We start from the raw sequence: 23,676 nt of genomic DNA on the forward strand, positions 1-23,676 counted from the left end.
AGCACTTCAAATTTTCTTTCTTCGCACACACCCTTATTCCGGGCCTTCTGGCCTTAGGATGGGGAATTTTTCAATTCCCGGTCGAAGGTCCGGGCAGTATTATACTGTGAAACCTTCACTATTTATTTAATTTCTTTGTCACTGTGTGTCCACTTATTCACGTGTGTCACGTCCTACTAGGATTTTGTCGGGATGCGGTTCCCTTACGGGTTCCTCTCTTGGCAGGTCTAGGGGTGGAGTGTGTGGCCATCAGGTTCCGCTCCCCCCTGAACCCCCCTGGCTCTCCTCTTTCGGGAGGAGAGCGTTGTTGGCTCCCCTCTTTCGGGAGGGGAGCACAGTCTTTGGCTCCCAGTGCCTTGCTCGGGTGAGAACTCGGGCAGGTGCTGGGGGTAAGATTGGGTCGCCTCTGACTTCGGTTGGAGGTGGCTTTTTGTCCCTGTTCCTCGCTGTGGCCTTTTGGCTCGGAGGGACGGGGAATGGTTTGGGGGACCCTTCTCCTTTTGGAGAGGGTTTCAAGAAGACCAGCATCCTAGTGCACTTTTTTTGTGGCACTTGTCACTTTTTTAAGCGCACTCGGGTTTTGTACACGAATTCGGGCTTTCGATAAAAAAAAAAAAAAAAAAAAATCTGTTCTTATCAGTTTAATATCTGATACGTCCCCTATCTGGGGACCATATATTAAATGGATTTTTAGAACAGGGAGATGGAAAAAGAGCTTGCTCTGTCCACTCCACGCATTGACCTGGTATTGCAGTATCTCCAGGACCGGTGCACCCCTTCTTTAATGCAGTTTCTAAAATCAGAAAGAATTGAATTCAATGCTTTTTGTTCATTTTGCTTGTTTGTCGGATTTTGGGATGGACTCTTTGGCTTTGCTTTTCTTCTCCTCATTGGATTTTTCATGTTAAAAGTTGCAGAAGCCAGATGACAAGCTCATTTTGGTTCAACTTCAGCAACTGTGCATTGCATTGCCATGTAATGTAATGTAATGCAATGCTATCTATCTAGCTCTCCCTCTATACTTCCTTTTGGATAAACAGACATATTAGGCAAGCATTTTGGAGCTTTCACCTAAATAACTACAGGTGGTGAGATAAGCTGCACAATATAATTGACCTTTCAGTATATTGTTGCACACACACCATCTATTTAGCAAATGCCCTTGTTATCAACAGCAGCCTTTTAAACTCACCTGAGCTAACAGGTATGTGAGCTGGTTACTCTGCTGCGCTTAAAATTTCTTTTTTGGTTTGCTACAATGCCTTTTCTGAAACGTTGTCTCCCTCTGCTGGAACACTGACTTCTTTCATTTAATGCCTGCAGACTATAAAAGAGAAACCAACCCAAAAAGTTTGGTTGATTAGTCTGTGGCATTCTTTTAAACTGTTGCTTATGGCGGTCTCTGTGAGCTTCTCAGTGACATTCAGCCATCCAGGTATCCCGCCTGCAGTAGACGGAATGTGGCAATGGAACGCTGGCTGCGCGTGTCATAATAGGCTCTGAGCCTTTATATACCTGCGCACAGCAGCAGCCACCTTCAGTCTGCTGCTGGACAGCCAGCAGCAGCAGCAGGAGAGGTAATTAATCAGCAACCCTCCTGCTAAGGGTAGACAGCTGCTCGTTCCACCCCCCCCCCCGCCTTAATTGGTTCTCCTCCCTTCCAACGGTGTTGAGGCGGGTGGGAACAGCCGGGGGTTGAGGGTACTGTGCTAAAAGAGGTGGAGTTATGCAGATCTAAAACGCGTGGATTGCAGCAGCAGCAAGCCGAAAAGTGCAGGCATGTGAGGGATCTAGAGGTTGACAGCATGTCTTCTTAACGGGAGTCCAGGTGGCCATCTCCACAAATGGACTTTTCAGAATCCTTGGGTGGCACCGTAGTCGGAAACCAATTCTGGTTATCGCTTCTCGGCCTTTTGGCTAAGATCAAGTGTAGTATCTGTTCTTATCAGTTTAATATCTGATACGTCCCCTATCTGGGGACCATATATTAAATGGATTTTTAGAACAGGGAGATGGAAAAAGAGCTTGCTCTGTCCACTCCACGCATTGACCTGGTATTGCAGTATCTCCAGGACCGGTGCACCCCTTCTTTAATGCAGTTTCTAAAATCAGAAAGAATTGAATTCAATGCTTTTTGTTCATTTTGCTTGTTTGTCGGATTTTGGGATGGACTCTTTGGCTTTGCTTTTCTTCTCCTCATTGGATTTTTCATGTTAAAAGTTGCAGAAGCCAGATGACAAGCTCATTTTGGTTCAACTTCAGCAACTGTGCATTGCATTGCCATGTAATGTAATGTAATGCAATGCTATCTATCTAGCTCTCCCTCTATACTTCCTTTTGGATAAACAGACATATTAGGCAAGCATTTTGGAGCTTTCACCTAAATAACTACAGGTGGTGAGATAAGCTGCACAATATAATTGACCTTTCAGTATATTGTTGCACACACACCATCTATTTAGCAAATGCCCTTGTTATCAACAGCAGCCTTTTAAACTCACCTGAGCTAACAGGTATGTGAGCTGGTTACTCTGCTGCGCTTAAAATTTCTTTTTTGGTTTGCTACAATGCCTTTTCTGAAACGTTGTCTCCCTCTGCTGGAACACTGACTTCTTTCATTTAATGCCTGCAGACTATAAAAGAGAAACCAACCCAAAAAGTTTGGTTGATTAGTCTGTGGCATTCTTTTAAACTGTTGCTTATGGCGGTCTCTGTGAGCTTCTCAGTGACATTCAGCCATCCAGGTATCCCGCCTGCAGTAGACGGAATGTGGCAATGGAACGCTGGCTGCGCGTGTCATAATAGGCTCTGAGCCTTTATATACCTGCGCACAGCAGCAGCCACCTTCAGTCTGCTGCTGGACAGCCAGCAGCAGCAGCAGCAGGAGAGGTAATTAATCAGCAACCCTCCTGCTAAGGGTAGACAGCTGCTCGTTCCACCCCCCCCCCCCCGCCTTAATTGGTTCTCCTCCCTTCCAACGGTGTTGAGGCGGGTGGGAACAGCCGGGGGTTGAGGGTACTGTGCTAAAAGAGGTGGAGTTATGCAGATCTAAAACGCGTGGATTGCAGCAGCAGCAAGCCGAAAAGTGCAGGCATGTGAGGGATCTAGAGGTTGACAGCATGTCTTCTTAACGGGAGTCCAGGTGGCCATCTCCACAAATGGACTTTTCAGAATCCTTGGGTGGCACCGTAGTCGGAAACCAATTCTGGTTATCGCTTCTCGGCCTTTTGGCTAAGATCAAGTGTAGTATCTGTTCTTATCAGTTTAATATCTGATACGTCCCCTATCTGGGGACCATATATTAAATGGATTTTTAGAACAGGGAGATGGAAAAAGAGCTTGCTCTGTCCACTCCACGCATTGACCTGGTATTGCAGTATCTCCAGGACCGGTGCACCCCTTCTTTAATGCAGTTTCTAAAATCAGAAAGAATTGAATTCAATGCTTTTTGTTCATTTTGCTTGTTTGTCGGATTTTGGGATGGACTCTTTGGCTTTGCTTTTCTTCTCCTCATTGGATTTTTCATGTTAAAAGTTGCAGAAGCCAGATGACAAGCTCATTTTGGTTCAACTTCAGCAACTGTGCATTGCATTGCCATGTAATGTAATGTAATGCAATGCTATCTATCTAGCTCTCCCTCTATACTTCCTTTTGGATAAACAGACATATTAGGCAAGCATTTTGGAGCTTTCACCTAAATAACTACAGGTGGTGAGATAAGCTGCACAATATAATTGACCTTTCAGTATATTGTTGCACACACACCATCTATTTAGCAAATGCCCTTGTTATCAACAGCAGCCTTTTAAACTCACCTGAGCTAACAGGTATGTGAGCTGGTTACTCTGCTGCGCTTAAAATTTCTTTTTTGGTTTGCTACAATGCCTTTTCTGAAACGTTGTCTCCCTCTGCTGGAACACTGACTTCTTTCATTTAATGCCTGCAGACTATAAAAGAGAAACCAACCCAAAAAGTTTGGTTGATTAGTCTGTGGCATTCTTTTAAACTGTTGCTTATGGCGGTCTCTGTGAGCTTCTCAGTGACATTCAGCCATCCAGGTATCCCGCCTGCAGTAGACGGAATGTGGCAATGGAACGCTGGCTGCGCGTGTCATAATAGGCTCTGAGCCTTTATATACCTGCGCACAGCAGCAGCCACCTTCAGTCTGCTGCTGGACAGCCAGCAGCAGCAGCAGCAGGAGAGGTAATTAATCAGCAACCCTCCTGCTAAGGGTAGACAGCTGCTCGTTCCACCCCCCCCCCCCGCCTTAATTGGTTCTCCTCCCTTCCAACGGTGTTGAGACGGGTGGGAACAGCCGGGGGTTGAGGGTACTGTGCTAAAAGAGGTGGAGTTATGCAGATCTAAAACGCGTGGATTGCAGCAGCAGCAAGCCGAAAAGTGCAGGCATGTGAGGGATCTAGAGGTTGACAGCATGTCTTCTTAACGGGAGTCCAGGTGGCCATCTCCACAAATGGACTTTTCAGAATCCTTGGGTGGCACCGTAGTCGGAAACCAATTCTGGTTATCGCTTCTCGGCCTTTTGGCTAAGATCAAGTGTAGTATCTGTTCTTATCAGTTTAATATCTGACACGTCCCCTATCTGGGGACCATATATTAAATGGATTTTTAGAACAGGGAGATGGAAAAAGAGCTTGCTCTGTCCACTCCATGCATTGACCTGGTACTGCAGTATCTCCAGGACCGGTGCACCCCTTCTTTAATGCAGTTTCTAAAATCAGAAAGAATTGAATTCAATGCTTTTTGTTCATTTTGCTTGTTTGTCGGATTTTGGGATGGACTCTTTGGCTTTGCTTTTCTTCTCCTCATTGGATTTTTCATGTTAAAAGTTGCAGAAGCCAGATGACAAGCTCATTTTGGTTCAACTTCAGCAACTGTGCATTGCATTGCCATGTAATGTAATGTAATGCAATGCTATCTATCTAGCTCTCCCTCTATACTTCCTTTTGGATAAACAGACATATTAGGCAAGCATTTTGGAGCTTTCACCTAAATAACTACAGGTGGTGAGATAAGCTGCACAATATAATTGACCTTTCAGTATATTGTTGCACACACACCATCTATTTAGCAAATGCCCTTGTTATCAACAGCAGCCTTTTAAACTCACCTGAGCTAACAGGTATGTGAGCTGGTTACTCTGCTGCGCTTAAAATTTCTTTTTTGGTTTGCTACAATGCCTTTTCTGAAACGTTGTCTCCCTCTGCTGGAACACTGACTTCTTTCATTTAATGCCTGCAGACTATAAAAGAGAAACCAACCCAAAAAGTTTGGTTGATTAGTCTGTGGCATTCTTTTAAACTGTTGCTTATGGCGGTCTCTGTGAGCTTCTCAGTGACATTCAGCCATCCAGGTATCCCGCCTGCAGTAGACGGAATGTGGCAATGGAACGCTGGCTGCGCGTGTCATAATAGGCTCTGAGCCTTTATATACCTGCGCACAGCAGCAGCCACCTTCAGTCTGCTGCTGGACAGCCAGCAGCAGCAGCAGCAGGAGAGGTAATTAATCAGCAACCCTCCTGCTAAGGGTGGACAGCTGCTCGTTCCACCCCCACCCCCCCGCCTTAATTGGTTTTCCTCCCTTCCAACGGTGTTGAGGCGGGTGGGAACAGCCGGGGGTTGAGGGTACTGTGCTAAAAGAGGTGGAGTTATGCAGATCTAAAACGCGTGGATTGCAGCAGCAGCAAGCCGAAAAGTGCAGGCATGTGAGGGATCTAGAGGTTGACAGCATGTCTTCTTAACGGGAGTCCAGGTGGCCATCTCCACAAATGGACTTTTCAGAATCCTTGGGTGGCACCGTAGTCGGAAACCAATTCTGGTTATCGCTTCTCGGCCTTTTGGCTAAGATCAAGTGTAGTATCTGTTCTTATCAGTTTAATATCTGATACGTCCCCTATCTGGGGACCATATATTAAATGGATTTTTAGAACAGGGAGATGGAAAAAGAGCTTGCTCTGTCCACTCCACGCATTGACCTGGTATTGCAGTATCTCCAGGACCGGTGCACCCCTTCTTTAATGCAGTTTCTAAAATCAGAAAGAATTGAATTCAATGCTTTTTGTTCATTTTGCTTGTTTGTCGGATTTTGGGATGGACTCTTTGGCTTTGCTTTTCTTCTCCTCATTGGATTTTTCATGTTAAAAGTTGCAGAAGCCAGATGACAAGCTCATTTTGGTTCAACTTCAGCAACTGTGCATTGCATTGCCATGTAATGTAATGTAATGCAATGCTATCTATCTAGCTCTCCCTCTATACTTCCTTTTGGATAAACAGACATATTAGGCAAGCATTTTGGAGCTTTCACCTAAATAACTACAGGTGGTGAGATAAGCTGCACAATATAATTGACCTTTCAGTATATTGTTGCACACACACCATCTATTTAGCAAATGCCCTTGTTATCAACAGCAGCCTTTTAAACTCACCTGAGCTAACAGGTATGTGAGCTGGTTACTCTGCTGCGCTTAAAATTTCTTTTTTGGTTTGCTACAATGCCTTTTCTGAAACGTTGTCTCCCTCTGCTGGAACACTGACTTCTTTCATTTAATGCCTGCAGACTATAAAAGAGAAACCAACCCAAAAAGTTTGGTTGATTAGTCTGTGGCATTCTTTTAAACTGTTGCTTATGGCGGTCTCTGTGAGCTTCTCAGTGACATTCAGCCATCCAGGTATCCCGCCTGCAGTAGACGGAATGTGGCAATGGAACGCTGGCTGCGCGTGTCATAATAGGCTCTGAGCCTTTATATACCTGCGCACAGCAGCAGCCACCTTCAGTCTGCTGCTGGACAGCCAGCAGCAGCAGCAGCAGGAGAGGTAATTAATCAGCAACCCTCCTGCTAAGGGTAGACAGCTGCTCGTTCCACCCCCCCCCCCGCCTTAATTGGTTCTCCTTCCTTCCAACGGTGTTGAGACGGGTGGGAACAGCCGGGGGTTGAGGGTACTGTGCTAAAAGAGGTGGAGTTATGCAGATCTAAAACGCGTGGATTGCAGCAGCAGCAAGCCGAAAAGTGCAGGCATGTGAGGGATCTAGAGGTTGACAGCATGTCTTCTTAACGGGAGTCCAGGTGGCCATCTCCACAAATGGACTTTTCAGAATCCTTGGGTGGCACCGTAGTCGGAAACCAATTCTGGTTATCGCTTCTCGGCCTTTTGGCTAAGATCAAGTGTAGTATCTGTTCTTATCAGTTTAATATCTGATACGTCCCCTATCTGGGGACCATATATTAAATGGATTTTTAGAACAGGGAGATGGAAAAAGAGCTTGCTCTGTCCACTCCACGCATTGACCTGGTATTGCAGTATCTCCAGGACCGGTGCACCCCTTCTTTAATGCAGTTTCTAAAATCAGAAAGAATTGAATTCAATGCTTTTTGTTCATTTTGCTTGTTTGTCGGATTTTGGGATGGACTCTTTGGCTTTGCTTTTCTTCTCCTCATTGGATTTTTCATGTTAAAAGTTGCAGAAGCCAGATGACAAGCTCATTTTGGTTCAACTTCAGCAACTGTGCATTGCATTGCCATGTAATGTAATGTAATGCAATGCTATCTATCTAGCTCTCCCTCTATACTTCCTTTTGGATAAACAGACATATTAGGCAAGCATTTTGGAGCTTTCACCTAAATAACTACAGGTGGTGAGATAAGCTGCACAATATAATTGACCTTTCAGTATATTGTTGCACACACACCATCTATTTAGCAAATGCCCTTGTTATCAACAGCAGCCTTTTAAACTCACCTGAGCTAACAGGTATGTGCGCTGGTTACTCTGCTGCGCTTAAAATTTCTTTTTTGGTTTGCTACAATGCCTTTTCTGAAACGTTGTCTCCCTCTGCTGGAACACTGACTTCTTTCATTTAATGCCTGCAGACTATAAAAGAGAAACCAACCCAAAAAGTTTGGTTGATTAGTCTGTGGCATTCTTTTAAACTGTTGCTTATGGCGGTCTCTGTGAGCTTCTCAGTGACATTCAGCCATCCAGGTATCCCGCCTGCAGTAGACGGAATGTGGCAATGGAACGCTGGCTGCGCGTGTCATAATAGGCTCTTAGCCTTTATATACCTGCGCACAGCAGCAGCCACCTTCAGTCTGCTGCTGGACAGCCAGCAGCAGCAGCAGCAAGAGAGGTAATTAATCAGCAACCCTCCTGCTAAGGGTAGACAGCTGCTCGTTCCACCCCCCCCCCCCCGCCTTAATTGGTTCTCCTCCCTTCCAACGGTGTTGAGGCGGGTGGGAACAGCCGGGGGTTGAGGGTACTGTGCTAAAAGAGGTGGAGTTATGCAGATCTAAAACGCGTGGATTGCAGCAGCAGCAAGCCGAAAAGTGCAGGCATGTGAGGGATCTAGAGGTTGACAGCATGTCTTCTTAACGGGAGTCCAGGTGGCCATCTCCACAAATGGACTTTTCAGAATCCTTGGGTGGCACCGTAGTCGGAAACCAATTCTGGTTATCGCTTCTCGGCCTTTTGGCTAAGATCAAGTGTAGTATCTGTTCTTATCAGTTTAATATCTGATACGTCCCCTATCTGGGGACCATATATTAAATGGATTTTTAGAACAGGGAGATGGAAAAAGAGCTTGCTCTGTCCACTCCACGCATTGACCTGGTATTGCAGTATCTCCAGGACCGGTGCACCCCTTCTTTAATGCAGTTTCTAAAATCAGAAAGAATTGAATTCAATGCTTTTTGTTCATTTTGCTTGTTTGTCGGATTTTGGGATGGACTCTTTGGCTTTGCTTTTCTTCTCCTCATTGGATTTTTCATGTTAAAAGTTGCAGAAGCCAGATGACAAGCTCATTTTGGTTCAACTTCAGCAACTGTGCATTGCATTGCCATGTAATGTAATGTAATGCAATGCTATCTATCTAGCTCTCCCTCTATACTTCCTTTTGGATAAACAGACATATTAGGCAAGCATTTTGGAGCTTTCACCTAAATAACTACAGGTGGTGAGATAAGCTGCACAATATAATTGACCTTTCAGTATATTGTTGCACACACACCATCTATTTAGCAAATGCCCTTGTTATCAACAGCAGCCTTTTAAACTCACCTGAGCTAACAGGTATGTGAGCTGGTTACTCTGCTGCGCTTAAAATTTCTTTTTTGGTTTGCTACAATGCCTTTTCTGAAACGTTGTCTCCCTCTGCTGGAACACTGACTTCTTTCATTTAATGCCTGCAGACTATAAAAGAGAAACCAACCCAAAATGTTTGGTTGATTAGTCTGTGGCATTCTTTTAAACTGTTGCTTATGGCGGTCTCTGTGAGCTTCTCAGTGACATTCAGCCATCCAGGTATCCCGCCTGCAGTAGACGGAATGTGGCAATGGAACGCTGGCTGCGCGTGTCATAATAGGCTCTGAGCCTTTATATACCTGCGCACAGCAGCAGCCACCTTCAGTCTGCTGCTGGACAGCCAGCAGCAGCAGCAGCAGGAGAGGTAATTAATCAGCAACCCTCCTGCTAAGGGTAGACAGCTGCTCGTTCCACCCCCCCCCCCCCGCCTTAATTGGTTCTCCTCCCTTCCAACGGTGTTGAGGCGGGTGGGAACAGCCGGGGGTTGAGGGTACTGTGCTAAAAGAGGTGGAGTTATGCAGATCTAAAACGCGTGGATTGCAGCAGCAGCAAGCCGAAAAGTGCAGGCATGTGAGGGATCTAGAGGTTGACAGCATGTCTTCTTAACGGGAGTCCAGGTGGCCATCTCCACAAATGGACTTTTCAGAATCCTTGGGTGGCACCGTAGTCGGAAACCAATTCTGGTTATCGCTTCTCGGCCTTTTGGCTAAGATCAAGTGTAGTATCTGTTCTTATCAGTTTAATATCTGATACGTCCCCTATCTGGGGACCATATATTAAATGGATTTTTAGAACAGGGAGATGGAAAAAGAGCTTGCTCTGTCCACTCCACGCATTGACCTGGTATTGCAGTATCTCCAGGACCGGTGCACCCCTTCTTTAATGCAGTTTCTAAAATCAGAAAGAATTGAATTCAATGCTTTTTGTTCATTTTGCTTGTTTGTCGGATTTTGGGATGGACTCTTTGGCTTTGCTTTTCTTCTCCTCATTGGATTTTTCATGTTAAAAGTTGCAGAAGCCAGATGACAAGCTCATTTTGGTTCAACTTCAGCAACTGTGCATTGCATTGCCATGTAATGTAATGTAATGCAATGCTATCTATCTAGCTCTCCCTCTATACTTCCTTTTCGATAAACAGACATATTAGGCAAGCATTTTGGAGCTTTCACCTAAATAACTACAGGTGGTGAGATAAGCTGCACAATATAATTGACCTTTCAGTATATTGTTGCACACACACCATCTATTTAGCAAATGCCCTTGTTATCAACAGCAGCCTTTTAAACTCACCTGAGCTAACAGGTATGTGAGCTGGTTACTCTGCTGCGCTTAAAATTTCTTTTTTGGTTTGCTACAATGCCTTTTCTGAAACGTTGTCTCCCTCTGCTGGAACACTGACTTCTTTCATTTAATGCCTGCAGACTATAAAAGAGAAACCAACCCAAAAAGTTTGGTTGATTAGTCTGTGGCATTCTTTTAAACTGTTGCTTATGGCGGTCTCTGTGAGCTTCTCAGTGACATTCAGCCATCCAGGTATCCCGCCTGCAGTAGACGGAATGTGGCAATGGAACGCTGGCTGCGCGTGTCATAATAGGCTCTGAGCCTTTATATACCTGCGCACAGCAGCAGCCACCTTCAGTCTGCTGCTGGACAGCCAGCAGCAGCAGCAGCAGGAGAGGTAATTAATCAGCAACCCTCCTGCTAAGGGTAGACAGCTGCTCGTTCCACCCCCCCCCCGCCTTAATTGGTTCTCCTCCCTTCCAACGGTGTTGAGACGGGTGGGAACAGCCGGGGGTTGAGGGTACTGTGCTAAAAGAGGTGGAGTTATGCAGATCTAAAACGCGTGGATTGCAGCAGCAGCAAGCCGAAAAGTGCAGGCATGTGAGGGATCTAGAGGTTGACAGCATGTCTTCTTAACGGGAGTCCAGGTGGCCATCTCCACAAATGGACTTTTCAGAATCCTTGGGTGGCACCGTAGTCGGAAACCAATTCTGGTTATCGCTTCTCGGCCTTTTGGCTAAGATCAAGTGTAGTATCTGTTCTTATCAGTTTAATATCTGATACGTCCCCTATCTGGGGACCATATATTAAATGGATTTTTAGAACAGGGAGATGGAAAAAGAGCTTGCTCTGTCCACTCCACGCATTGACCTGGTATTGCAGTATCTCCAGGACCGGTGCACCCCTTCTTTAATGCAGTTTCTAAAATCAGAAAGAATTGAATTCAATGCTTTTTGTTCATTTTGCTTGTTTGTCGGATTTTGGGATGGACTCTTTGGCTTTGCTTTTCTTCTCCTCATTGGATTTTTCATGTTAAAAGTTGCAGAAGCCAGATGACAAGCTCATTTTGGTTCAACTTCAGCAACTGTGCATTGCATTGCCATGTAATGTAATGTAATGCAATGCTATCTATCTAGCTCTCCCTCTATACTTCCTTTTGGATAAACAGACATATTAGGCAAGCATTTTGGAGCTTTCACCTAAATAACTACAGGTGGTGAGATAAGCTGCACAATATAATTGACCTTTCAGTATATTGTTGCACACACACCATCTATTTAGCAAATGCCCTTGTTATCAACAGCAGCCTTTTAAACTCACCTGAGCTAACAGGTATGTGAGCTGGTTACTCTGCTGCGCTTAAAATTTCTTTTTTGGTTTGCTACAATGCCTTTTCTGAAACGTTGTCTCCCTCTGCTGGAACACTGACTTCTTTCATTTAATGCCTGCAGACTATAAAAGAGAAACCAACCCAAAAAGTTTGGTTGATTAGTCTGTGGCATTCTTTTAAACTGTTGCTTATGGCGGTCTCTGTGAGCTTCTCAGTGACATTCAGCCATCGAGGTATCCCGCCTGCAGTAGACGGAATGTGGCAATGGAACGCTGGCTGCGCGTGTCATAATAGGCTCTGAGCCTTTATATACCTGCGCACAGCAGCAGCCACCTTCAGTCTGCTGCTGGACAGCCAGCAGCAGCAGCAGGAGAGGTAATTAATCAGCAACCCTCCTGCTAAGGGTAGACAGCTGCTCGTTCCACCGGGGGTTGAGGGTACTGTGCTAAAAGAGGTGGAGTTATGCAGATCTAAAACGCGTGGATTGCAGCAGCAGCAAGCCGAAAAGTGCAGGCATGTGAGGGATCTAGAGGTTGACAGCATGTCTTCTTAACGGGAGTCCAGGTGGCCATCTCCACAAATGGACTTTTCAGAATCCTTGGGTGGCACCGTAGTCGGAAACCAATTCTGGTTATCGCTTCTCGGCCTTTTGGCTAAGATCAAGTGTAGTATCTGTTCTTATCAGTTTAATATCTGATACGTCCCCTATCTGGGGACCATATATTAAATGGATTTTTAGAACAGGGAGATGGAAAAAGAGCTTGCTCTGTCCACTCCACGCATTGACCTGGTATTGCAGTATCTCCAGGACCGGTGCACGCCTTCTTTAATGCAGTTTCTAAAATCAGAAAGAATTGAATTCAATGCTTTTTGTTCATTTTGCTTGTTTGTCGGATTTTGGGATGGACTCTTTGGCTTTGCTTTTCTTCTCCTCATTGGATTTTTCATGTTAAAAGTTGCAGAAGCCAGATGACAAGCTCATTTTGGTTCAACTTCAGCAACTGTGCATTGCATTGCCATGTAATGTAATGTAATGCAATGCTATCTATCTAGCTCTCCCTCTATACTTCCTTTTGGATAAACAGACATATTAGGCAAGCATTTTGGAGCTTTCACCTAAATAACTACAGGTGGTGAGATAAGCTGCACAATATAATTGACCTTTCAGTATATTGTTGCACACACACCATCTATTTAGCAAATGCCCTTGTTATCAACAGCAGCCTTTTAAACTCACCTGAGCTAACAGGTATGTGAGCTGGTTACTCTGCTGCGCTTAAAATTTCTTTTTTGGTTTGCTACAATGCCTTTTCTGAAACGTTGTCTCCCTCTGCTGGAACACTGACTTCTTTCATTTAATGCCTGCAGACTATAAAAGAGAAACCAACCCAAAAAGTTTGGTTGATTAGTCTGTGGCATTCTTTTAAACTGTTGCTTATGGCGGTCTCTGTGAGCTTCTCAGTGACATTCAGCCATCCAGGTATCCCGCCTGCAGTAGACGGAATGTGGCAATGGAACGCTGGCTGCGCGTGTCATAATAGGCTCTGAGCCTTTATATACCTGCGCACAGCAGCAGCCACCTTCAGCCTGCTGCTGGACAGCCAGCTGCAGCAGCAGCAGGAGAGGTAATTAATCAGCAACCCTCCTGCTAAGGGTAGACAGCTGCTCGTTCCACCCCCCCCCCCGCCTTAATTGGTTCTCCTCCCTTCCAACGGTGTTGAGGCGGGTGGGAACAGCCGGGGGTTGAGGGTACTGTGCTAAAAGAGGTGGAGTTATGCAGATCTAAAACGCGTGGATTGCAGCAGCAGCAAGCCGAAAAGTGCAGGCATGTGAGGGATCTAGAGGTTGACAGCATGTCTTCTTAACGGGAGTCCAGGTGGCCATCTCCACAAATGGACTTTTCAGAATCCTTGGGTGGCACCGTAGTCGGAAACCAATTCTGGTTATCGCTTCTCGGCCTTTTGGCTAAGATCAAGTGTAGTATCTGTTCTTATCAGTTTAATATCTGATACGTCCCCTATCTGGGGACCATATATTAAATGGATTTTTAGAACAGGGAGATGGAAAAAGAGCTTGCTTTGTCCACTCCACGCATTGACCTGGTATTGCAGTATCTCCAGGACCGGTGCACCCCTTCTTTAATGCAGTTTCTAAAATCAGAAAGAATTGAATTCAATGCTTTTTGTTCATTTTGCTTGTTTGTCGGATTTTGGGATGGACTCTTTGGCTTTGCTTTTCTTCTCCTCATTGGATTTTTCATGTTAAAGTTGCAGAAGCCAGATGACAAGCTCATTTTGGTTCAACTTCAGCAACTGTGCATTGCATTGCCATGTAATGTAATGTAATGCAATGCTATCTATCTAGCTCTCCCTCTATACTTCCTTTTGGATAAACAGACATATTAGGCAAGCATTTTGGAGCTTTCACCTAAATAACTACAGGTGGTGAGATAAGCTGCACAATATAATTGACCTTTCAGTATATTGTTGCACACACACCATCTATTTAGCAAATGCCCTTGTTATCAACAGCAGCCTTTTAAACTCACCTGAGCTAACAGGTATGTGAGCTGGTTACTCTGCTGCGCTTAAAATTTCTTTTTTGGTTTGCTACAATGCCTTTTCTGAAACGTTGTCTCCCTCTGCTGGAACACTGACTTCTTTCATTTAATGCCTGCAGACTATAAAAGAGAAACCAACCCAAAAAGTTTGGTTGATTAGTCTGTGGCATTCTTTTAAACTGTTGCTTATGGCGGTCTCTGTGAGCTTCTCAGTGACATTCAGCCATCCAGGTATCCCGCCTGCAGTAGACGGAATGTGGCAATGGAACGCTGGCTGCGCATGTCATAATAGGCTCTGAGCCTTTATATACCTGCGCACAGCAGCAGCCACCTTCAGTCTGCTGCTGGACAGCCAGCAGCAGCAGCAGCAGGAGAGGTAATTAATCAGCAACCCTCCTGCTAAGGGTAGACAGCTGCTCGTTCCACCCCCCCCCCGCCTTAATTGGTTCTCCTCCCTTCCAACGGTGTTGAGGCGGGTGGGAACAGCCGGGGGTTGAGGGTACTGTGCTAAAAGAGGTGGAGTTATGCAGATCTAAAACGCGTGGATTGCAGCAGCAGCAAGCCGAAAAGTGCAGGCATGTGAGGGATCTAGAGGTTGACAGCATGTCTTCTTAACGGGAGTCCAGGTGGCCATCTCCACAAATGGACTTTTCAGAATCCTTGGGTGGCACCGTAGTCGGAAACCAATTCTGGTTATCGCTTCTCGGCCTTTTGGCTAAGATCAAGTGTAGTATCTGTTCTTATCAGTTTAATATCTGATACGTCCCCTATCTGGGGACCATATATTAAATGGATTTTTAGAACAGGGAGATGGAAAAAGAGCTTGCTCTGTCCACTCCACGCATTGACCTGGTATTGCAGTATCTCCAGGACCGGTGCACCCCTTCTTTAATGCAGTTTCTAAAATCAGAAAGAATTGAATTCAATGCTTTTTGTTCATTTTGCTTGTTTGTCGGATTTTGGGATGGACTCTTTGGCTTTGCTTTTCTTCTCCTCATTGGATTTTTCATGTTAAAAGTTGCAGAAGCCAGATGACAAGCTCATTTTGGTTCAACTTCAGCAACTGTGCATTGCATTGCCATGTAATGTAATGTAATGCAATGCTATCTATCTAGCTCTCCCTCTATACTTCCTTTTGGATAAACAGACATATTAGGCAAGCATTTTGGAGCTTTCACCTAAATAACTACAGGTGGTGAGACAAGCTGCACAATATAATTGACCTTTCAGTATATTGTTGCACACACACCATCTATTTAGCAAATGCCCTTGTTATCAACAGCAGCCTTTTAAACTCACCTGAGCTAACAGGTATGTGAGCTGGTTACTCTGCTGCGCTTAAAATTTCTTTTTTGGTTTGCTACAATGCCTTTTCTGAAACGTTGTCTCCCTCTGCTGGAACACTGACTTCTTTCATTTAATGCCTGCAGACTATAAAAGAGAAACCAACCCAAAAAGTTTGGTTGATTAGTCTGTGGCATTCTTTTAAACTGTTGCTTATGGCGGTCTCTGTGAGCTTCTCAGTGACATTCAGCCATCCAGGTATCCCGCCTGCAGTAGACGGAATGTGGCAATGGAACGCTGGCTGCGCGTGTCATAATAGGCTCTGAGCCTTTATATATCTGAGCACAGCAGCAGCCACCTTCAGTCTGCTGCTGGACAGCCAGCAGCAGCAGCAGCAGGAGAGGTAATTAATCAGCAACCCTCCTGCTAAGGGTAGACAGCTGCTCGTTCCACCCCCCCCCCCCGCCTTAATTGGTTCTCCTCCCTTCCAACGGTGTTGAGGCGGGTGGGAACAGCCGGGGGTTGAGGGTACTGTGCTAAAAGAGGTGGAGTTATGCAGATCTAAAACGCGTGGATTGCAGCAGCAGCAAGCCGAAAAGTGCAGGCATGTGAGGGATCTAGAGGTTGACAGCATGTCTTCTTAACGGGAGTCCAGGTGGCCATCTCCACAAATGGACTTTTCAGAATCCTTGGGTGGCACCGTAGTCGGAAACCAATTCTGGTTATCGCTTCTCGGCCTTTTGGCTAAGATCAAGTGTAGTATCTGTTCTTATCAGTTTAATATCTGATACGTCCCCTATCTGGGGACCATATATTAAATGGATTTTTAGAACAGGGAGATGGAAAAAGAGCTTGCTCTGTCCACTCCACGCATTGACCTGGTATTGCAGTATCTCCAGGACCGGTGCACCCCTTCTTTAATGCAGTTTCTAAAATCAGAAAGAATTGAATTCAATGCTTTTTGTTCATTTTGCTTGTTTGTCGGATTTTGGGATGGACTCTTTGGCTTTGCTTTTCTTCTCCTCATTGGATTTTTCATGTTAAAAGTTGCAGAAGCCAGATGACAAGCTCATTTTGGTTCAACTTCAGCAACTGTGCATTGCATTGCCATGTAATGTAATGTAATGCAATGCTATCTATCTAGCTCTCCCTCTATACTTCCTTTTGGATAAACAGACATATTAGGCAAGCATTTTGGAGCTTTCACCTAAATAACTACAGGTGGTGAGATAAGCTGCACAATATAATTGACCTTTCAGTATATTGTTGCACACACACCATCTATTTAGCAAATGCCCTTGTTATCAACAGCAGCCATTTAAACTCACCTGAGCTAACAGGTATGTGAGCTGGTTACTCTGCTGCGCTTAAAATTTCTTTTTTGGTTTGCTACAATGCCTTTTCTGAAACGTTGTCTCCCTCTGCTGGAACACTGACTTCTTTCATTTAATGCCTGCAGACTATAAAAGAGAAACCAACCCAAAAAGTTTGGTTGATTAGTCTGTGGCATTCTTTTAAACTGTTGCTTATGGCGGTCTCTGTGAGCTTCTCAGTGACATTCAGCCATCCAGGTATCCCGCTTGCAGTAGACGGAATGTGGCAATGGAACGCTGGCTGCGCGTGTCATAATAGGCTCTGAGCCTTTATATACCTGCGCACAGCAGCAGCCACCTTCAGTCTGCTGCTGGACAGCCAGCAGCAGCAGCAGCAGGAGAGGTAATTAATCAGCAACCCTCCTGCTAAGGGTAGACAGCTGCTCGTTCCACCCCCCCCCCGCCTTAATTGGTTCTCCTCCCTTCCAACGGTGTTGAGGCGGGTGGGAACAGCCGGGGGTTGAGGGTACTGTGCTAAAAGAGGTGGAGTTATGCAGATCTAAAACGCGTGGATTGCAGCAGCAGCAAGCCGAAAAGTGCAGGCATGTGAGGGATCTAGAGGTTGACAGCATGTCTTCTTAACGGGAGTCCAGGTGGCCATCTCCACAAATGGACTTTTCAGAATCCTTGGGTGGCACCGTAGTCGGAAACCAATTCTGGTTATCGCTTCTCGGCCTTTTGGCTAAGATCAAGTGTAGTATCTGTTCTTATCAGTTTAATATCTGATACGTCCCCTATCTGGGGACCATATATTAAATGGATTTTTAGAACAGGGAGATGGAAAAAGAGCTTGCTCTGTCCACTCCACGCATTGACCTGGTATTGCAGTATCTCCAGGACCGGTGCACCCCTTCTTTAATGCAGTTTCTAAAATCAGAAAGAATTGAATTCAATGCTTTTTGTTCATTTTGCTTGTTTGTCGGATTTTGGGATGGACTCTTTGGCTTTGCTTTTCTTCTCCTCATTGGATTTTTCATGTTAATAGTTGCAGAAGCCAGATGACAAGCTCATTTTGGTTCAACTTCAGCAACTGTGCATTGCATTGCCATGTAATGTAATGTAATGCAATGCTATCTATCTAGCTCTCCCTCTATACTTCCTTTTGGATAAACAGACATATTAGGCAAGCATTTTGGAGCTTTCACCTAAATAACTACAGGTGGTGAGACAAGCTGCACAATATAATTGACCTTTCAGTATATTGTTGCACACACACCATCTATTTAGCAAATGCCCTTGTTATCAACAGCAGCCTTTTAAACTCACCTGAGCTAACAGGTATGTGAGCTGGTTACTCTGCTGCGCTTAAAATTTCTTTTTTGGTTTGCTACAATGCCTTTTCTGAAACGTTGTCTCCCTCTGCTGGAACACTGACTTCTTTCATTTAATGCCTGCAGACTATAAAAGAGAAACCAACCCAAAAAGTTTGGTTGATTAGTCTGTGGCATTCTTTTAAACTGTTGCTTATGGCGGTCTCTGTGAGCTTCTCAGTGACATTCAGCCATCCAGGTATCCCGCCTGCAGTAGACGGAATGTGGCAATGGAACGCTGGCTGCGCGTGTCATAATAGGCTCTGAGCCTTTATATACCTGCGCACAGCAGCAGCCACCTTCAGTCTGCTGCTGGACAGCCAGCAGCAGCAGCAGCAGGAGAGGTAATTAATCAGCAACCCTCCTGCTAAGGGTAGACAGCTGCTCGTTCCACCCCCCCCCCGCCTTAATTGGTTCTCCTCCCTTCCAACGGTGTTGAGGCGGGTGGGAACAGCCGGGGGTTGAGGGTACTGTGCTAAAAGAGGTGGAGTTATGCAGATCTAAAACGCGTGGATTGCAGCAGCAGCAAGCCGAAAAGTGCAGGCATGTGAGGGATCTAGAGGTTGACAGCATGTCTTCTTAACGGGAGTCCAGGTGGCCATCTCCACAAATGGACTTTTCAGAATCCTTGGGTGGCACCGTAGTCGGAAACCAATTCTGGTTATCGCTTCTCGGCCTTTTGGCTAAGATCAAGTGTAGTATCTTTTGAAAAGGCAGTTTTGTCCTTGGGCTGCCCTAGTAAATTGATGCATTTTACACACTGGTTTGGTGCACTTGTTAGTACGCCAGGTGGCTCATAGAGTTATCTGATGGAAAACATGGCCCTCCAGGATCGAAGTCACTAGGCTGGGTAAGTGTGAGGGCTTTGGAGCAATGTGCCCCAGGAGTAGGCGCCCTGGTGGGAGTCCAAGCTTACTGGGACTGGGAACCCCAGAAAGACTTGGCTTCGTAGCACGCCGCACCTTTGCCAATCATACTTTCTGAGCAACCCCCCCTATTCCTGGCCTCCGGGCTAGGAAGGGGAATTTTTATAAACCTGGTCGGAGGTCCGGTCAGCTTTGGGCTGAGAAACCAACACAGGCTCCAGCTCCACTAGGGTGGCAGCCTAGATGGAAGCTGGGAGCACGAAAACGGCTCTTCTCCGGCTTCGGCTAGGGAGAGCATCGGAGATCCCTGACCCTCGCTGTGGCCTTCTGGCTCGGAGGGATGGGGATGGTTTATTGGGGACCCTCTCCTCCGGGAAGGGTCCACATGAATCCTCGCCTCGTGCGCTGTTTTGGTGTGACTTCGGTCACATTTTTCAGTGCCTTGGATGCAGCTTCAATCAAAAAATCTGTTCTTATCAGTTTAATATCTGATACGTCCCCTATCTGGGGACCATATATTAAATGGATTTTTAGAACAGGGAGATGGAAAAAGAGCTTGCTCTGTCCACTCCACGCATTGACCTGGTATTGCAGTATCTCCAGGACCGGTGCACCCCTTCTTTAATGCAGTTTCTAAAATCAGAAAGAATTGAATTCAATGCTTTTTGTTCATTTTGCTTGTTTGTCGGATTTTGGGATGGACTCTTTGGCTTTGCTTTTCTTCTCCTCATTGGATTTTTCATGTTAAAAGTTGCAGAAGCCAGATGACAAGCTCATTTTGGTTCAACTTCAGCAACTGTGCATTGCATTGCCATGTAATGTAATGTAATGCAATGCTATCTATCTAGCTCTCCCTCTATACTTCCTTTTGGATAAACAGACATATTAGGCAAGCATTTTGGAGCTTTCACCTAAATAACTACAGGTGGTGAGATAAGCTGCACAATATAATTGACCTTTCAGTATATTGTTGCACACACACCATCTATTTAGCAAATGCCCTTGTTATCAACAGCAGCCTTTTAAACTCACCTGAGCTAACAGGTATGTGAGCTGGTTACTCTGCTGCGCTTAAAATTTCTTTTTTGGTTTGCTACAATGCCTTTTCTGAAACGTTGTCTCCCTCTGCTGGAACACTGACTTCTTTCATTTAATGCCTGCAGACTATAAAAGAGAAACCAACCCAAAAAGTTTGGTTGATTAGTCTGTGGCATTCTTTTAAACTGTTGCTTATGGCGGTCTCTGTGAGCTTCTCAGTAACATTCAGCCATCCAGGTATCCCGCCTGCAGTAGACGGAATGTGGCAATGGAACGCTGGCTGCGCGTGTCATAATAGGCTCTGAGCCTTTATATACCTGCGCACAGCAGCAGCCACCTTCAGTCTGCTGCTGGACAGCCAGCAGCAGCAGCAGCAGGAGAGGTAATTAATCAGCAACCCTCCTGCTAAGGGTAGACAGCTGCTCGTTCCACCCCCCCCCCCGCCTTAATTGGTTCTCCTCCCTTCCAACGGTGTTGAGGCGGGTGGGAACAGCCGGGGGTTGAGGGTACTGTGCTAAAAGAGGTGGAGTTATGCAGATCTAAAATGCGTGGATTGCAGCAGCAGCAAGCCGAAAAGTGCAGGCATGTGAGGGATCTAGAGGTTGACAGCATGTCTTCTTAACGGGAGTCCAGGTGGCCATCTCCACAAATGGACTTTTCAGAATCCTTGGGTGGCACCGTAGTCGGAAACCAATTCTGGTTATCGCTTCTCGGCCTTTTGGCTAAGATCAAGTGTAGTATCTGTTCTTATCAGTTTAATATCTGATACGTCCCCTATCTGGGGACCATATATTAAATGGATTTTTAGAACAGGGAGATGGAAAAAGAGCTTGCTCTGTCCACTCCACGCATTGACCTGGTATTGCAGTATCTCCAGGACCGGTGCACCCCTTCTTTAATGCAGTTTCTAAAATCAGAAAGAATTGAATTCAATGCTTTTTGTTCATTTTGCTTGTTTGTCGGATTTTGGGATGGACTCTTTGGCTTTGCTTTTCTTCTCCTCATTGGATTTTTCATGTTAAAAGTTGCAGAAGCCAGATGACAAGCTCATTTTGGTTCAACTTCAGCAACTGTGCATTGCATTGCCATGTAATGTAATGTAATGCAATGCTATCTATCTAGCTCTCCCTCTATACTTCCTTTTGGATAAACAGACATATTAGGCAAGCATTTTGGAGCTTTCACCTAAATAACTACAGGTGGTGAGATAAGCTGCACAATATAATTGACCTTTCAGTATATTGTTGCACACACACCATCTATTTAGCAAATGCCCTTGTTATCAACAGCAGCCTTTTAAACTCACCTGAGCTAACAGGTATGTGAGCTGGTTACTCTGCTGCGCTTAAAATTTCTTTTTTGGTTTGCTACAATGCCTTTTCTGAAACGTTGTCTCCCTCTGCTGGAACACTGACTTCTTTCATTTAATGCCTGCAGACTATAAAAGAGAAACCAACCCAAAAAGTTTGGTTGATTAGTCTGTGGCATTCTTTTAAACTGTTGCTTATGGCGGTCTCTGTGAGCTTCTCAGTGACATTCAGCCATCCAGGTATCCCGCCTGCAGTAGACGGAATGTGGCAATGGAACGCTGGCTGCGCGTGTCATAATAGGCTCTGAGCCTTTATATACCTGCGCACAGCAGCAGCCACCTTCAGTCTGCTGCTGGACAGCCAGCAGCAGCAGCAGCAGGAGAGGTAATTAATCAGCAACCCTCCTGCTAAGGGTAGACAGCTGCTCGTTCCACCCCCCCCCCCCGCCTTAATTGGTTCTCCTCCCTTCCAACGGTGTTGAGGCGGGTGGGAACAGCCGGGGGTTGAGGGTACTGTGCTAAAAGAGGTGGAGTTATGCAGATCTAAAACGCGTGGATTGCAGCAGCAGCAAGCCGAAAAGTGCAGGCATGTGAGGGATCTAGAGGTTGACAGCATGTCTTCTTAACGGGAGTCCAGGTGGCCATCTCCACAAATGGACTTTTCAGAATCCTTGGGTGGCACCGTAGTCGGAAACCAATTCTGGTTATCGCTTCTCGGCCTTTTGGCTAAGATCAAGTGTAGTATCTGTTCTTATCAGTTTAATATCTGATACGTCCCCTATCTGGGGACCATATATTAAATGGATTTTTAGAACAGGGAGATGGAAAAAGAGCTTGCTCTGTCCACTCCACGCATTGACCTGGTATTGCAGTATCTCCAGGACCGGTGCACCCCTTCTTTAATGCAGTTTCTAAAATCAGAAAGAATTGAATTCAATGCTTTTTGTTCATTTTGCTTGTTTGTCGGATTTTGGGATGGACTCTTTGGCTTTGCTTTTCTTCTCCTCATTGGATTTTTCATGTTAAAAGTTGCAGAAGCCAGATGACAAGCTCATTTTGGTTCAACTTCAGCAACTGTGCATTGCTTTGCCATGTAATGTAATGTAATGCAATGCTATCTATCTAGCTCTCCCTCTATACTTCCTTTTGGATAAACAGACATATTAGGCAAGCATTTTGGAGCTTTCACCTAAATAACTACAGGTGGTGAGATAAGCTGCACAATATAATTGACCTTTCAGTATAATGTTGCACACACACCATCTATTTAGCAAATGCCCTTGTTATCAACAGCAGCCTTTTAAACTCACCTGAGCTAACAGGTATGTGAGCTGGTTACTCTGCTGCGCTTAAAATTTCTTTTTTGGTTTGCTACAATGCCTTTTCTGAAACGTTGTCTCCCTCTGCTGGAACACTGACTTCTTTCATTTAATGCCTGCAGACTATAAAAGAGAAACCAACCCAAAAAGTTTGGTTGATTAGTCTGTGGCATTCTTTTAAACTGTTGCTTATGGCGGTCTCTGTGAGCTTCTCAGTGACATTCAGCCATCCAGGTATCCCGCCTGCAGTAGACGGAATGTGGCAATGGAACGCTGGCTGCGCGTGTCATAATAGGCTCTGAGCCTTTATATACCTGCGCACAGCAGCAGCCACCTTCAGTCTGCTGCTGGACAGCCAGCAGCAGCAGCAGCAGGAGAGGTAATTAATCAGCAACCCTCCTGCTAAGGGTAGACAGCTGCTCGTTCCACCCCCCCCCCCCGCCTTAATTGGTTCTCCTCCCTTCCAACGGTGTTGAGGCGGGTGGGAACAGCCGGGGGTTGAGGGTACTGTGCTAAAAGAGGTGGAGTTATGCAGATCTAAAACGCGTGGATTGCAGCAGCAGCAAGCCGAAAAGTGCAGGCATGTGAGGGATCTAGAGGTTGACAGCATGTCTTCTTAACGGGAGTCCAGGTGGCCATCTCCACAAATGGACTTTTCAGAATCCTTGGGTGGCACCGTAGTCGGAAACCAATTCTGGTTATCGCTTCTCGGCCTTTTGGCTAAGATCAAGTGTAGTATCTGTTCTTATCAGTTTAATATCTGATACGTCCCCTATCTGGGGACCATATATTAAATGGATTTTTAGAACAGGGAGATGGAAAAAGAGCTTGCTCTGTCCACTCCACGCATTGACCTGGTATTGCAGTATCTCCAGGACCGGTGCACCCCTTCTTTAATGCAGTTTCTAAAATCA

The 23,676-nt window shown here is 45.5% G+C and overlaps 18 non-coding genes and 1 pseudogene across 18 annotated transcripts; all 19 read left to right on the top strand.

Annotated features, from left to right (window-relative positions):
* The first annotated feature begins 591 nt into the window (after positions 1–591).
* Positions 592–779, top strand: LOC141216845 (U2 spliceosomal RNA). Its single transcript, XR_012285835.1, has one exon. It is a non-coding gene; the product is annotated as a U2 spliceosomal RNA (small nuclear RNA).
* A 1,118-nt stretch (positions 780–1,897) lies between these two features.
* On the top strand, positions 1,898–2,088 carry LOC141217207 (U2 spliceosomal RNA). The gene has a single exon (XR_012286076.1). It is a non-coding gene; the product is annotated as a U2 spliceosomal RNA (small nuclear RNA).
* A 1,123-nt stretch (positions 2,089–3,211) lies between these two features.
* Positions 3,212–3,402, top strand: LOC141217208 (U2 spliceosomal RNA). The gene has a single exon (XR_012286077.1). It is a non-coding gene; the product is annotated as a U2 spliceosomal RNA (small nuclear RNA).
* Positions 3,403–4,524: 1,122 nt separating this feature from the next.
* LOC141216655 (U2 spliceosomal RNA) lies at positions 4,525–4,715 on the top strand. Its single transcript, XR_012285679.1, has one exon. It is a non-coding gene; the product is annotated as a U2 spliceosomal RNA (small nuclear RNA).
* Positions 4,716–5,838: 1,123 nt separating this feature from the next.
* On the top strand, positions 5,839–6,029 carry LOC141217209 (U2 spliceosomal RNA). The gene has a single exon (XR_012286078.1). It is a non-coding gene; the product is annotated as a U2 spliceosomal RNA (small nuclear RNA).
* Positions 6,030–7,150: 1,121 nt separating this feature from the next.
* LOC141217210 (U2 spliceosomal RNA) lies at positions 7,151–7,341 on the top strand. The gene has a single exon (XR_012286079.1). It is a non-coding gene; the product is annotated as a U2 spliceosomal RNA (small nuclear RNA).
* A 1,123-nt stretch (positions 7,342–8,464) lies between these two features.
* On the top strand, positions 8,465–8,655 carry LOC141217211 (U2 spliceosomal RNA). Its single transcript, XR_012286080.1, has one exon. It is a non-coding gene; the product is annotated as a U2 spliceosomal RNA (small nuclear RNA).
* Positions 8,656–9,778: 1,123 nt separating this feature from the next.
* LOC141217212 (U2 spliceosomal RNA) lies at positions 9,779–9,969 on the top strand. The gene has a single exon (XR_012286081.1). It is a non-coding gene; the product is annotated as a U2 spliceosomal RNA (small nuclear RNA).
* A 1,120-nt stretch (positions 9,970–11,089) lies between these two features.
* On the top strand, positions 11,090–11,280 carry LOC141217213 (U2 spliceosomal RNA). Its single transcript, XR_012286082.1, has one exon. It is a non-coding gene; the product is annotated as a U2 spliceosomal RNA (small nuclear RNA).
* A 1,056-nt stretch (positions 11,281–12,336) lies between these two features.
* On the top strand, positions 12,337–12,527 carry LOC141216395 (U2 spliceosomal RNA). Its single transcript, XR_012285430.1, has one exon. It is a non-coding gene; the product is annotated as a U2 spliceosomal RNA (small nuclear RNA).
* Positions 12,528–13,648: 1,121 nt separating this feature from the next.
* Positions 13,649–13,839, top strand: LOC141216423 (U2 spliceosomal RNA). Its single transcript, XR_012285457.1, has one exon. It is a non-coding gene; the product is annotated as a U2 spliceosomal RNA (small nuclear RNA).
* A 1,119-nt stretch (positions 13,840–14,958) lies between these two features.
* On the top strand, positions 14,959–15,149 carry LOC141217214 (U2 spliceosomal RNA). Its single transcript, XR_012286083.1, has one exon. It is a non-coding gene; the product is annotated as a U2 spliceosomal RNA (small nuclear RNA).
* A 1,122-nt stretch (positions 15,150–16,271) lies between these two features.
* On the top strand, positions 16,272–16,462 carry LOC141217215 (U2 spliceosomal RNA). Its single transcript, XR_012286084.1, has one exon. It is a non-coding gene; the product is annotated as a U2 spliceosomal RNA (small nuclear RNA).
* A 1,120-nt stretch (positions 16,463–17,582) lies between these two features.
* Positions 17,583–17,773, top strand: LOC141217217 (U2 spliceosomal RNA). Its single transcript, XR_012286086.1, has one exon. It is a non-coding gene; the product is annotated as a U2 spliceosomal RNA (small nuclear RNA).
* Positions 17,774–18,893: 1,120 nt separating this feature from the next.
* On the top strand, positions 18,894–19,009 carry LOC141216904 (U2 spliceosomal RNA; annotated as a pseudogene).
* A 524-nt stretch (positions 19,010–19,533) lies between these two features.
* LOC141216708 (U2 spliceosomal RNA) lies at positions 19,534–19,715 on the top strand. Its single transcript, XR_012285730.1, has one exon. It is a non-coding gene; the product is annotated as a U2 spliceosomal RNA (small nuclear RNA).
* A 1,121-nt stretch (positions 19,716–20,836) lies between these two features.
* On the top strand, positions 20,837–21,027 carry LOC141217218 (U2 spliceosomal RNA). Its single transcript, XR_012286087.1, has one exon. It is a non-coding gene; the product is annotated as a U2 spliceosomal RNA (small nuclear RNA).
* Positions 21,028–22,149: 1,122 nt separating this feature from the next.
* Positions 22,150–22,340, top strand: LOC141217219 (U2 spliceosomal RNA). The gene has a single exon (XR_012286088.1). It is a non-coding gene; the product is annotated as a U2 spliceosomal RNA (small nuclear RNA).
* Positions 22,341–23,462: 1,122 nt separating this feature from the next.
* On the top strand, positions 23,463–23,653 carry LOC141217220 (U2 spliceosomal RNA). The gene has a single exon (XR_012286089.1). It is a non-coding gene; the product is annotated as a U2 spliceosomal RNA (small nuclear RNA).
* Positions 23,654–23,676: the final 23 nt, after the last annotated feature.

Source organism: Phyllobates terribilis, unplaced genomic scaffold, assembly GCF_046119375.1.
Source record: "Phyllobates terribilis strain yellow unplaced genomic scaffold, ASM4611937v1 Scaffold_236__1_contigs__length_3049075, whole genome shotgun sequence".
NCBI lineage: Eukaryota > Metazoa > Chordata > Amphibia > Anura > Dendrobatidae > Phyllobates > Phyllobates terribilis.